The sequence below is a fragment of the Eptesicus fuscus genome, chromosome 6 (genome assembly GCF_027574615.1).
Source record: "Eptesicus fuscus isolate TK198812 chromosome 6, DD_ASM_mEF_20220401, whole genome shotgun sequence".
Lineage (NCBI taxonomy): Eukaryota > Metazoa > Chordata > Mammalia > Chiroptera > Vespertilionidae > Eptesicus > Eptesicus fuscus.
The window spans coordinates 87,469,551-87,477,722 of NC_072478.1; the positions used below are offsets into that span (position 1 = coordinate 87,469,551).

Below are 8,172 nucleotides of genomic sequence, written 5' to 3' on the forward strand. Positions count from 1 at the left end.
GCCCGCCAGGGGTTCTCAGGGGCTAAGGGCAGAGCTGGATGGGACCTCTAGGGTCACCTTGCTGCTCCCTGGCCCTCCCCCCATTTTACATAAAAGGAAATTATGGCCAGAATGGAGAAGCCACGGAACCAAAGGTTGCGTGGCTCAAACACTACCCAGCGGGATTCCCACCACTTGTCAGGATGGCCTCGCTCCTCTTCAACCCAAGCTCTGCCCTGTGGCCCCCGCGCGGGGAGAGCTGCAGCCTGCGCACTCTCGGTGGCATAGAGCAAAGGCCATGCCTGCCGCCTGGGTTCTGGGCACAGTGCTATCGCTGTCATCCGTACAACCCGAGGCACATCCCCCCTCTCTGGGCTTCAGTTTCCCACCCATACAATAAGGAAGGTGAACAGTGACCACAAACGTCCTTTTCATCTCTGACCTTCAGGAACTGTCTGACCCCCTGGCCCTGCTGCCCCCACCTCCCCAGGGACAGCCCTTCCCATCAGAGGGCGGAGAAGCTGGAGCCTCCAGATGAAAGGTTCCGGGCACCTGAGACATCAAATAGCGCTGATCTGAAGTGAGGCGAGGAGAAGGCATCAATGCAGCTAAAGCAATACACTTCGATGGTTAGACTGGGGGCGGGGTGCCCTGAAAACATCTGGGAAGGGGGGACAGGCCTGAGACCTGGGCCTGAGGGTTCAGGAAGCTCTTTGCCTGCGACTTCTGCTGCCCCCACCTCCCAAGACGTGAGGTGGACGTCTGCCCTGGAATCAACAAGTGTGTGAGTTCTGCAACCCTCACAGCAGAGGTGCGTCTCGGCCTCCCTTCCCTCGCCTCTGGACCCCATCGTGTGCCCATCTACCACTGGCCAAAGCCTTACTTCCTCTTGAAATCAGAGCATAGGAGGTTAAAAAAAAAAAAAAAATCAGCATGGGAAAAGACCTAAATGGTCACAGCATCACACACACACCCTAACAGGCGCACCTCCCGACCCTCCTTCCTCAGTGTCCCGGGAAAACGGGCACGCGGGCTCTGCTCCCTGAGAAACGGAGTGCATTGACAGGCTGCTCTTCATTGTCCGAAAGTTCTCCTAGTTATTGCAGGTAACAGTTTTCCATTAGTGGTCATCGATCCCGACCACTTTCTGCAACATGGAGAAAAAGGGTAAGAAAAAAACCCTTCCACCGTGAAGTTAAATATGCATGATCCCTGAGTACACAACAGGGCTGCTGCGGCTGCCAACCTGGGCTGCATCGGCCCGGAATCCTGGAATTGCTTTAGGGCTGGAAGGAGCTTAGAGATCGTCTCGGTCAACTTCCTTATTTTGCTAATGGGAAAACTAAGGCCCCGAGAGGGACTGACTCCCCCACAGGCATCCAAGGTGAGTTTCAGGGTCTCAGGACCACCCTCACGGCTGAGGCACATTCTCAGAGTTTATGCTGGATCTGTAGGGGGGACCCAAGCCCCACCCAGCCTCTCATCAGGGCGCTGGAGTGACAAACACCCAGGTGCAAGTCCTGGCTCCACAACTTCCTCGCTGTGGGATTTTGGGCAACTGACTTAACCTCTCTGGGCATGTCCTCATCTGCAACCCAGAGAGAATTTATATCTACTCCTGGAGGTTGATGTAATGATTAAATTAGTTCAGCAAATATTTGAGCACTTACTGAATGCTGACCTGTTCTAAGCGCTGAGAAATACGGCAGTGAGCTTCGAGGGAATGGATGTAAAACACGATGGAAGCGCTCAGAAAGGGCTGGTCCGTTATATCATCCTGTACACACGGCTTTCCGGCCAAGGAGCCTCTGGGGTGGCTCCTGGGGGTGCGTGTGGGGGTGGGGGATGGCAGAAAGCCGTGGAGGAAGGTCTCCCCCTTTCCCAGGTCCACTGACTGCAGGGTCTGAACCATGTGCAAAAAATGGGGGGTAGGCAGGGGGTGTATTTCAGGGATGTCTGGGGACCCTCTCATTCCTTCCTTCCTCTTTACCACACTCAGCTGCCTGTCCTGAGCAAAACACCCCGAGTCCCTTCCCTCAGCCGAGAAGCAGCTGGTCTCAGGCAGACCGTGCCTGGAAGATGGCGGTGGGCCTTTAGAATGCCAGTGGTGGTCAGGTCCCTCCCACGGGCACAGCTTTCTGCAGACTGCAGATGAAATTCATAGCCAAGTTGTTCTGTGCAGGAGGCAGGAGAGCGTGGCCCTTGCCCAGACAATGACATCGGGTCCAGCCCACGAAGTGCAGGGACCGTGCGGACAGTCTTACCTGCGCCGTTAGCTCGTGGAGCTCACACACTGGTTGGGGACCAATGCCAGAGGGGCAGAGCCCTGGCCCAGGGTCACGCAGTCAGCCAGAAGCCGAATGGGGGGTAACGCATGGTCAGCGGATGCCCACACCTGGCGCTGTTTACCCATGGTGCCCACTGCCTCCCAGGTGCGGACGCAGCCCAGAAAGAAGACATGGGCCTGAGGTTGGCCACACGATGGATCTGAGTTGAGCCAGGGCAAGCGCCAGGTCTCCTGACTCTGGATCCATGGTGGTTTCCGCTGCCCCACATCTGTGGGCAATTACAAGTCTCAGCTCTTCTTCCCACAGAGGAGGGAGGGCTGCCTGAGCACTGCTGAAGGGAGGGTGTTGACCAGATGGCCCTCATTCAGGACCAAGCCAGGGCCAGGTGGACCTGGGAGCAGGTCAGGCCCGATGCAGAACTTTCTGCTGCTGTTGGCGCTGGAGCCAGGAGAGGCTCTGTGGGAAGATGGAGACTCTCCCCTCCGACCCGGGTAGCGTGGGGGTTAAGTCTTTGGATTCAGGCAGACCGTGGTCCCAATACCAACTCTAACGTGTGACCCGGGGAAAGTCACTCAGCCTCTCTAAGCCTTGGCTCCCTTGTCGGCAAAGCAGGGGGAGCAAAACTGACCCAAAGGCCTGCTCTGTGCCTGGAATTGCTCAGTGACAGTGACCAACATGGTCCTCCTGTCCCCGAGTGCTGTGGGCTCAGCTCGGAGGCAAGGAGGGCTACCTGACTTCAGAAGATGTCGCTGGAGGCCTCTGTGCACTGTGGGATCACAGATGCAGGCAGGGACCCCCCCCTCCCTGTTTGACAGAGACAAACGCAGACTTCTGGAGGAACAGCACGGTGTTCTGGAGGGCTACCTGAGCGAAGGGGTTCTGGTCTCACACCTGAGAGCAGAGGCTCTTCAGCCAGTCCCTCCTCCCTTTCACCAGGACATGGTCTTAGCCCCACTGCCGATAGGAGGACATGAGGGACACAACACAAGACAGGGAAGCCCAGGGCCTGAAGGGTCTGTGATATGCAAACAGAACACAAAGGGGAAGAAAGGGCCAAGCAACAAGTCACCAGTGAGCAGGGCATGGCGAGCACTTGAAAGACCGGAAGAACCTGGGAAGGCTGCCTGGAGGAGGTGGAGTGGGCAGGCTCCTTGAAGGGAATGTGCAGGACGTGTCCACAGGCAAGATTGTGCCAATTCCTTGGGGGGATCCTGGTGTCTGACTGGAAGGAACGGGAACACCAGGAACAAGTTTGGAGTGACAGGGCAGGGAGCCTACTGTGTACCAGCGCTCTGCCACTTACTTGCTGTGTGGTACAGTCGTGTTGCTGCTGTGAGCCTCAGTTTCCCCACACGTAAGGCGGGAGTTGCTGGTCAGCATTACACGAGATCACACTTATAAAGCACTCCACATAGTCCCGGACTGCAGGGAGTGACCATCAGGGGAAGCACGCTTAGGAGCTGGGCTTTCTACACGAAGACGCACCGCGGAATTGTGGTCCGGTTTTTGTTTTAGGAGAGAGTGGAGAAGCAGTGGAAGGAGGGAGCTGGCCCGGAGGCCTGAGCAGCGGCCTGGGACCAGGGGAAAGGGCCCAGCAGCCGATCCCCCTTCTTCACTGAGGGGCCCCCAGATCTGAGGGCCGGGTCCCTGACCCCCAGCCCCAGCTGCGTGAACATGGCCTGCCAAGCCCCAGCCCCCTCGCCTTCGAACTCTCCCAGCCACTGGGAGTTTGGAAGGACATCTTAGGAATCTGGAAAATTTGCAAATCCATTTAAATCCCCAGAGGTTGCCTGGCGCCCTACTGGCCTAAAGCCAAACAGATTCTTAGGGACAAGGCTTGGGGACAGGGCTATGGCTTTGAGGTCCCCTGTTCCCCTGCCAGGACCCCTTTCCGTGTGCCCTGCTTGCCATCTCCCAATTTCCTTCTCACTCCCCTCCCCGCAGTCCCCACTTCCAACAGGCGCTGCTGTGCTTTGGAGACCCCCACTCAGCATGGCACCCAGAAACTTCTGGGGTTTATTTGATGAGGTCGGGGGATAGCAGGATTGAGGAGGCCTGGGCCACTCTCCCCCAGATGCAGCCTAAGCAGGAGAGAGGAGAAAGCTGGTTCCTCCATCCCTGGTGTTGCCCACAGCCTCCAGTCTCCTCCCATCTGGTTTTGTTAAAAATATTTTACATTTTTTGACCTACTTGAGAAGGCACAGGCTGGGGTAGGGGGGCAGGACAAGGAGCTGGGGTTCCCCCCTGTACGAGCACTTACCTTGCTGTTGATGCCTTCGGGTGTGGGCAAGGTCCAGACCCTGGGCTGTCACCCCTTCCAGGAAGTCCTCCTCACTGCCCTCTCCTGATATCAGAAAGTCTTCGCTGGCCAGAAACGGGGAAGCCGCTGGGTAGGAGGGCAGGAACGACCCGCTGTGGGCCGCGGGAGCCTCTGGAGAGGGGAGAGAGTGGGGGGCTGCGGGGTGAGGAGTGGCCTCACGCCCAAAGCATCCTTTGGGAGGAGCAGGGTAGCCAGGAGGGGCCGCCCTGGGTCTGGCTGTCTGTGTCGCTCCACACAGGCAGCTGCCCCGGAGGGTGCTGGTCAGAAAGGCCCAGCTCTCTCCTTGTCCTCTTCCTCTCCCGGTCCAAGTTCCGCACTGAGCGATCCTGGGTCCCAGACGGGGCGGGCCGGGGACTGCAGGGCGGCTGGCAGCCCCCGGAGCTCACACCATTGTGGGCTTCCCTGCCCCCCCACTTAGGGGGAAAGGCTGCAGGGCGGCCTCTGATTGGCCCAGCTGGAGAAGGGGGGGTGGTGGAGCTGGGAGGGTGGACGCCGCGTGTGTCTGTTTTCAATTTTAGTTTTTTCCCTCCTCTCTTTCTTTTCCCCCAAGTTTCTTGTTTTTCTTCCTCCTTTCCCTCTGCTTGCTCCCTCCCGTCGCCTGCTCTCTCAGGATGTGAGGGGATGTTTAGAAATTCCACAGCCCACGCCAGCCGCTGAGTCACTTTTATTAAAGAGTGCCCCAGCCCCACTAGCCTAATGCCTGTCTCGGGTGGCAGCCTCCGCTTGCCATAGCACCTGGGCGTGGGTCCCTTCTCTGTGCCTCAGTTTCCCCATCTATAAAGAGAACTCTGATCACTTATACAGTTGATTCACTCAACATCCATTCATTGAACAAGTATGTTGAACACCTACTATGTGCCAGACACTGTGCTGAGTGCTGGAAATGCAGTAGCCAGTAGGATACAGTCCTTGACCTCAGGGGCGCCCAGGCTGGTGGGAGAGAGACAATGCACAGGCAGGTACTCCAAGGGAGGGCAGGGGGCTGAGAGGGGCATCTAACTGAGGTTGGAGGAAATCAGAGAGGGCTTCTGAGAAGAGGTGACTTGGAAAAGATGAAAAGACCTTCCAAGATGGTCAATCACTTCTCAAAAGAAGAAACCAAGGCCCTGGGGTGAACCGGGGAAGAGAGGGGGAAATACTTGACTAAGGTCACCAGCATACTTCAGATTTCAAGACATATTTCTTTTTATTATGTCAAAGCTCTTGGAGTTCCAGGGAAGGATTCTTTCCCCATTTGATAGACAAGGAAACTGAAGCTCAGAGGAGAGACTTGAGCTTCCCAATCTCACACCACAATGGTGGAACTGGAGCAAAATCAGGTCTCGTGAGTGATACGCTGGAACAGCCGCAGGTGACCTGACCCCAGCGGAAGACCCACACTGCAGGGTAACCGCTCTCCTGTCCTGCCTTCTTTCTAGGTTATCCCTTTCTCTGTCTCTCATTAGTCACTCAACAGGTATGTCGAGTACCTGTTATATTCCATTTCCATCCTCCTGCCTTCCCCGCCGCCCCCCCCCCCCCCCCCCCCCGCCGCCCACACCAGCGTCTCCTCCAGGACTGCTGCTGGGTCCTCGTCCCCTCACTTCTCCCAGCCTCATCTCCTCAGACAAGATGTCTCTAGTCACAAATGCCTGACCCTTAGATGCCAAAGGGCATCATTTTATTTTTTTTTAATATATTTTTATTGATTTCAGAGAGGAAGAGAGGGCGAGAGAGATAAAAGCATCAATGATGAGAGAGAATCATTAATCGGCTGCCTCCTGAACGCCCCTCACTGGGGATCAAACCCGAAACCCGGGCATATGGCCTGACTGGGAATCGAACCGTGACCTCCTGGTCCATAGGTCGACGCTCAACCACTGAGCCATGCCGGCCAGCCAGGCACCATTTTACAAGGGCTTAGAGGGTTGATCTGAGTCACCCCTACCCCACTACTACAAGGGAACTGAATCTGGAGAGGGGAAGAAAGTGTCCCCGGGTCACGCAAGACAGAGCCTGTTCCTCTGTCTACCCTCCTCCTGAGCCCTGCTCACAGGGCAGGGGGTTGCTTGAGCTGGGATTTTGTGCCAACCATAGGAACCTCTCCTGCAGTCATTTCTTGGTCTTGTCCCAGTGGAGGTTGCCCAGCAGAGCATCTGGGCTGGGCCACACAGGGAGAGGGGTTCTCAGACTGACCCCAGGCCGGGGGCCAAGACAGCCTCCAAGAGAAGGGGCCTGGCCCAGCTTTGTGGCAGCGGGTCATAGGGGAATACAGGGCACTTTAAAGACCATAGGGTCAGCCCGCACAGGGATTTCTTGTGCCCAAAACTCCATCAGTCTTTACAAACCACCCCCCTCCCCCTTGCTGGCATTTGCCTTGGTCATTCACCTCTGAAGTGTTGGCCTACCTGCTGGGACACCTTAGCTCAGGGCCAGTAAGGAGGTGTTTCAATCCCTCGTCCCCCCAAAACTAGTCTGGGAGTCAGGAGACCTAGCCGAGGACTTGTCATGTGGCCTGTACCTTGTCCTCCCTGAGCCTCAGTTTCCCCAACTGTACATGGGACTCACTGTGCTGGTAGGCCCCTGGGATGCTCTGTCTGCAACTTCCTTGGAGTTGGACTCTGGCTGAAGAGAGGAGGCTAGTGGGCCCCAGGGCAAGGGGACAGCTGGGGACCAGAGATGCAGCACAGAGGGGAGGGGGTGGCTGGTGGTGCCTCCCCTGGGAAGCTGGCGGCCGCCAGTTTCCGGCCAGCCCAGCCGTCCGGCTGGCCCATCTGGAATCACTTAGCCCCTATTACCATTAACCCTTGGCAGGCATCAGGGCTGTTACACCTCCTCTCAGCTGGGATGGGGTTCGGGGGTGCAGAGTCACACAGAACACCATAGGACACTCTCCGAGGGCTGGACAGTTGAGGCAGAAGGGTCATGACTGACAGGGCAGGTTCAGAAACTAGAGATTGAGCTGGGTTCAAATCCCAGCTTCTGCAGTTCCAAGCTGCATGATCTTAGGCAAGTCATTTAGACTCCTGAGTCATTTAGTTTGCTCCTCTGGAGAGTGAAGCAATAGCAATGCACTTAAAGGGCTTAGCGCAGTGTCTGGAAGTGTTACGATTGGGATAGTGGGTTTCCCTCATTCTGGCTGAAACCCATCACTGTGTGCCCCTGGGCTGAGCTCTCCTTCTCTGGGCCTGTTTCCTCTGTGCACTCTGAAGGGTGGGCAGTGGGCAGTGCCCATGGGCCATACAACACTGACATTCTGAAGTGGTCAGCATGGCCCCAGCCCCACAGTGAACAGGAGGAGCCATTAGTAGTATCCCATCTGCCCAGATGCTGGGAGCCCTGCCTTGGGGGAAGCTGGGCTGAGAGTGGGTGAGCACAGAGTGTGGGGAGCACTTCCCAAGGTGGAGTGGGATGCGGAGGAGAGGGAGAAAGGAGCTCTGAGCTTTGGGGTTCAGCACTTCCCCTCCCCACTGCACGGTGGCACGCTCAAGGGGAGCTCTGATGTGGGCAGTTCCAATCCAGCTCTGCCTCTTCCTGGCCGTGGGACCCTGGACAAATGACCTGATCTGAGCTGTCTCAGCCTCAGTGTTTTCAGCTGTAAAATGG

At 56.9% G+C, this 8,172-nt stretch overlaps 1 protein-coding gene across 1 annotated transcript in view; it reads right to left on the reverse strand.

Moving 5' to 3' along the window:
* Positions 1-4,986, reverse strand: part of PDGFRB (platelet derived growth factor receptor beta) — a 37,417-nt gene extending 32,431 nt beyond the window's left edge. The window contains exon 1 of the mRNA XM_028161557.2: positions 4,528-4,986. The gene's annotated coding sequence lies outside the window, so the exon portion shown is untranslated. The remainder of the gene's footprint in view (positions 1-4,527) is intronic.
* Between the last annotated feature and the right edge of the window lie 3,186 nt (positions 4,987-8,172).